The sequence below is a fragment of the Epinephelus fuscoguttatus genome, linkage group LG17 (assembly GCF_011397635.1).
Source record: "Epinephelus fuscoguttatus linkage group LG17, E.fuscoguttatus.final_Chr_v1".
In the NCBI taxonomy this organism is placed as follows: Eukaryota; Metazoa; Chordata; class Actinopteri; order Perciformes; family Serranidae; genus Epinephelus; species Epinephelus fuscoguttatus.
The window spans coordinates 32,770,547-32,776,575 of record NC_064768.1 but is presented as its reverse complement, the minus strand read 5'-3'; positions in this window follow the sequence as shown (position 1 = coordinate 32,776,575).

Genomic DNA, 6,029 nt, shown 5'->3' with positions numbered 1-6,029 from the left:
ACATTGACTTTACATGTAATTCACTCACATGAATTGTTTTATCTGTGCCCGGTGTGGACACAACACTAGAAATTGCATTATTCGGGCAACATTATCTCACTGCAGTCGCAGGGTGGTGGTTTGATTCCCTGCTCTTCACATTATCAAAGTGTCCTTGCTGCAAGACATTGAGCCTAATTGCTCCTGATGCCCACTGTCTTGCACGCCTGCGTGTGTGTGTGTGTGTGTGTGTGTGTGTGTGTGAATGAGAGGCAAATTGTGAATGCTTCAAATAAGGATGCTATATAAACTCCTTCTCAGTACACTGTGCTTTATTCCCTCACAGGTTTTCAGCTGTCTTTCATGAGAGTCATATCTTAAGTTTCCTTTCATGTGACCTACAAGAGAAAAATAAACCATCGTAAATACTACTAGGCCTACATATTTACCAAAATGTTAAACGTTTCCTTAAACTCACTCATGGATTAAGTATTAAATTAACAGATCTTCAGGTGACCTCACCACATTCCAATGTTTCTTTATATTCAAGTGAAGCGACTGATTGTTCGCAATAACCAAGCAGCCGTACAAACCTAAAACGCGGATGCATGTCATCATCACACACAAACCCCAAATTAGTCATCCTACTTCTAATCCCATCCTTACATCAACCCATTATTTCACACTGGGTACATGAATATGTTGCTATGGCAATGGTGGCAGCAGCAGGGACCATAAACTAGCTTTGTATCCAAACGGCTGGTTAAAACCGCACGTCTGCTCGCAGAACGATGACAGCCCTCACCCCTGCTGAACACTTTGTTTGCTGTAGCTCAGCTTTCTTGATATATAGAATGTTGAATTTACTTTGGATAAGCAGGGATTAGCGGAAGGTAAACTCGCAGACTGTAGGCTCAGTTTACTCTGCCTATCTATGGAGAAGAGTCACCCTTTCTATTCAAGGAAGTATAAATATTGGCTAAACTGGTTGCTTGAAGTGCTGCTCATAAGGCGCTATACAACAGTGTTATGTATACAGGCTTTTTACATAAAAGATGAGTTTGTTTTATTAATTTAATGACATTATGGAGTTTAATACACATGGTTTGCAAAAGACACCTATGCATTCATGGTTGAATACAGTGTAAGTCTACAGGGCAAAGCTGAATCAGAAAAGTTTTTGATCAAAAGTAATTTCTGAGATAACTCCATGGCTGTTGGCCGGACTGCCACATTGATACTTGCCGTGAGTATGTTTGGTCCCCAGAGGATAAGCCCTACAGATATTTGTATCCACATTATCTTAGAAGCATACTGAGATGTATATGATATGTATGTAGGAGCTGAGACCCACAGTGTCTCTGGTTCAACTCCAGCTGACAGTCACTACCTATTAAAGGCAAAGTGACACTGTGAGAGTGGTGAGAGGAAATCAAAACAGTAAAGTTGTGTAGCGGACAGATGAACAGTAAACTGAAACTCATTATAAATCTGAAGGGAGCTGCAGATTCAGCTGATAATTTATTATTATGAGTGACCCATTTCACATTGAGTATGTTTACATGCAGAATACATCCAATATATAATATTTATGGGTCATGTAAACAGCATGTTGCATTTGGATATTCTGAATTAGGCCTTATTCCAAATGTAGCATTTCCAGCTTAAAACGTGGGATATACGATATTACTCGAGTTTCAATAGCAGTCTTTGGACATGTCAACCTGGTCTCACTCCCAGCTTCACCTCACTCCAAATACTGGTCAGTGCCCTTCCTCCAAACACATTCTCACTCTGACCTCGTCACATGTCCATGTTTGGTCATGGTCTTTCCACGTCGACATATGACATGCAAGGTACCCTGGGTGTGCAGATTGTTGACGTTCTGGGACACCGTGTCAAATTCAGCCTGTTACATGCATTGTCTTCTTTCAAAATACACTGCCATATTTCACAGGAAATGTACAGTTTGCATAAAGTGTCTTTCACAATAAACCCACTACACTGATATTGATGTTTTTTCCCTTCAACAACAAACACAGGTGGCTGTGTTTAGCTAACACAAACACATAGTTGGGTTTAGAAAAAAAGAACAGGGTTTGGCTTTACAGTCTTACAGGAAGCAAACACAGGGCTCACGGGTGAAAGTCCGTAATTGTTGGACCCATCCACCACCCTGCTCAGACTTCCACCTCCCTAACTTCTGTTGTTGTCCTGCAGCATTTCCCCCTGACGCTGCTGGGCACCATTGAACAATAAGGGCGACCAGCTGTGTACATGCTAACGTGAAAGGATGGCTATTTTTGTTGGAAGTCACAGACCAAGCGATGGATTTCAGCAGCTTCCGAGTGAGACCAGGTTGTTCCTCCCGCCAGTAGATGGGTCACACACTCCAGGTTTTCACCTTGGAGCCTGCTGTCTGTGTCCCCTGTGAAACCAAAAATCAATTGAGTTATTTTAATGACATCATAGTTTGAAAAATATGTGTATCACTTGATGTATATTACATTTGTAACAAAAGTACGTATTTGGAGCCAAACCATGATATTTTTTCTGACCCTAACCATGTGCTATTGTTGGGAGATAAAGGAAGTAAATCTAAAATCAAGGTTTTTTTTGCCCATGTTGTAAGTTTATTTTGAAAAGCCTGCGTGCATTTAATGAGCAGAAACTGTATTTCTTTTGGAAACAGAAGTATATTTTAAAAAGACACAACACATGTAACAAGCATACATTGACATGACGTCTCTAAACATCTAAAACTGACACAGGAGAGGTTCTCAGTGCATCATATTGTGAAGTGTAGGGCCACTGATGAAGGGTCAGGATTTGCAGAGTTGGAGTGAGAATGTGTTGAACATGCATGCAGAGCTTTTGTCTCAAATTAGTTTTTGTTTTTTTTTTTACTGCAGTTTGAGACACACGGCATTGTATTATTTATTATGTATTCCCAGCAGAATTTAAATGAAAATGTTTTCATTGCTATAAAGTTCATTTTATTTTTACAACAGCATTTCCCCCTTGATCATTTTTAGTTCCTAATGCCACATCACAAGGTCTTTGTTTGTCAATCATTATAAAAAATAGAGTAGAACTAGGATGAGGCTGGATCGCTCAGGTTATTGTCAGATAAGCTATACACACAAAAAACAAAAAAGATTCATGGGGTTTGTGGATAATGCTTAAAATAGCTTTTCAGCATAAAAAAAATTAAATCAAATTAAAAAAAATTAACATTTTTGACATTTTTGAGTAAGCGGACTTTAAAAAAAAAAAAAAAAAAAAAAAGTTGGAATATATAAAATAATTTGACCACTAAAATAACCACAACTTTTGGATAAATTACATTTACATTTAAAAAGATGCATGCAAATTGTTTCCTTAATTGTTTTAAGCTGAACCGTATAGATTCTTTTTTAGTTTATTTTTCCTTTTTTCTTCAGTGCACAGTTATTACTGATTTGAAATATCATACCTCTGAGCCAAAATATCATGCTCATATTACAATGTGAGTTTTTGAGTTTCCATTCTATGGGATGTAAAGGTTGACATTACTTGAGTTCAACACAGAGTACCAAGCCGACATTTGATCCTCTGAAATGAAATTGCAGGTTACGAAATTCAGTCCAACACTTTTTATTCAGGTTTCATCCCACTTTAGCCTGAAATCAGACTAACATGATGTTGATAAGTGTGGTGATTTATCCTGATTTGGTTGATGAGGTATCTCGGTGTCAACGCTGACTGATTATGGAAATCAACAGTAAATTGTTTTTGAACGTGGGCCACTTCTCCTCAGCACTCCATGAAGGGCACAGGGAGGTGTGTGCCGTAACTCACCGCCATGATGTCAGACTTGTAATGTAATTACAAACCCATCTGTCTCTCATTGTATGACAAGCGCAAAATGTCCAATTATGGTTTCGTTTAAATTGTAATTAGTTCAGCCCAATTTGCCGTCCTCCAGCGTGCTGCATGTGCCTAATGAAAGGGAGATGCATGATTCTGTGCTAAAGAACCTGAGAGATTTCTGCTCACTGCACACTGGCTTCTAGATGCTCACTCTGCTTTTTAGGCAAAGCAATAATTAATGGGGATACAGTCACATTCCTTGTCATGCTCCCTGCTTAGCAGTACATTTCCTTTAGGCTCTTGGAGGCAGGGATGTTTCTGGAGCTTGAGGGCGGACATCCACTGGAGTCCTGAGGAGTCCTTTATTATTGTCAATAATTTAATTATAATTAAATCCTTTTATTTCCTTCTACTTTTTGCTTACATGCACAGTAGTGTCCCCGAGTCTTATCCTGGTTTTATCGTATTTATGATGCAATATGAATCATAAGAATCTTTTCTGACTCTAACCCCTCACCCTAACCCACAATAGCCAGGGTCAGTATGTGTAAAACTTCTAAGACATGATCCTCAACTTTGTCTTTTAGGCTTTGTTGATCCTAGACTCTGGGAAGCCTCTGTCATAGAAGCCTATTGACGGGCCCCACTTTGGTTTTTTTGAATATTATTTTTGAGGGGCCCAAAACATTTGCATAGTTTGCCTCTCCTGATGAAGCACCTCTGCATATGGATCAAGAAATTCTTATTAAAAAGTGGGAGCTTGTGTGAATCTTCCAACCCAAGCCCAAGAATAAGTGTTGTCACTGTATGTTTCTGTAGACCCTGTTACATTTGTACATGTTATGTAGCGGATACATGGACACTTTACATTTCTTTATCTTCATCAACACTGTGGTTAGTGTGTGAGAAAAAAAACCCTCTCAGGACAATATCCTGTTTTGGCTGCAAATACCCCCTTTGGTGGCACAATCCTGGCGGACATTCAGAGGTGTCTTGGTAAAAAATGACCATGTTTGTTTGCTGAAAAGCTCCTGGACGTGCAGCAAAAACCAAAACCAACTAAATTTGGAAATTTGGCTGCTGGAAACTCATTTCTTTGTGGATATCTATAAATGTAATTATGTGTTTGGACTAGATATTTCACTGGATTTAAATCATCTGGACCTTTGGGAGTGTATGAGAAAAGTTTTCTGTTAGAATATTCTCGATCTGTGAGTTATTATAAGGCATAATAGATGCGTTATGACTGTTAGTTTGTTTGTTGTTTTAAGGAAGCGTTTATTGAACTTGCTGTGGTGGCTGTATCATGAAATGGTCTGCATCAATCAATTGCAAGGAGCATAACTTTTTAAACAACAGCTCGTATGGGTAAACCACTTAAATACAGTAAGCACAGCAGTTGTTTACATATGATAATCATCAAATAAAACCTTAGATGGACATGGAATATATTCATGAACAGTGTGAAGCGTCTGCCACATCTAGAGCCTCATTTCTGACCGTTGTGTATGCACAAAACGGGGCCTGTGAAAAGTTAGGATCTAAAAAACAAAGTTGATGGGAGACTGTGTGCACCTGAGCTGAAACGTTGACCCCTATGTACAAATAACTTGGAGACAGGGACATTGGCAACACAGATGATGAGGTGGGAACTGAAGCCAGATTGTTTAAGTAACATTTGAGAGGAATCATTACATGTATAATGATGCTTCTCACATTTGATTGCGACAAACATTACTTTTAGATTCACTTCATAAACATTCAGTCCAGCATTTATTGTACTCGTACTTCCATAAGCACTTTCCAATTGTGAAAGTTAAAAGCCAACTCAAATCTTGCATCAAATTCCGCTCAGTATTACATCAGCGCTGCTGCACCATCACATTCCCACCCTGCAGAGGAGATCACCAGACCTCTGTAGCTGGCTTTTCATCTTTGCTGTAGACTCACGGCTCCAGGCTACATTAGCCGCTGCGAACATGACACAACTGAATCTCCGACCACACTGTCAGGCAGTTGCGTTGCATTGTGGTTAATGAAGGCACAGATGAATGTGTGCAGTGAAAAAAGAACATATCTCTGGATCTAATACTGACTTTGATCTTCTTCTTTTTTAACTGTGCAATTAATGCAGTGCTAAATCAGTGGAATACTTTGAACTTTAATGCATCGCACTTCTTAAAATGAATTAACTGAGT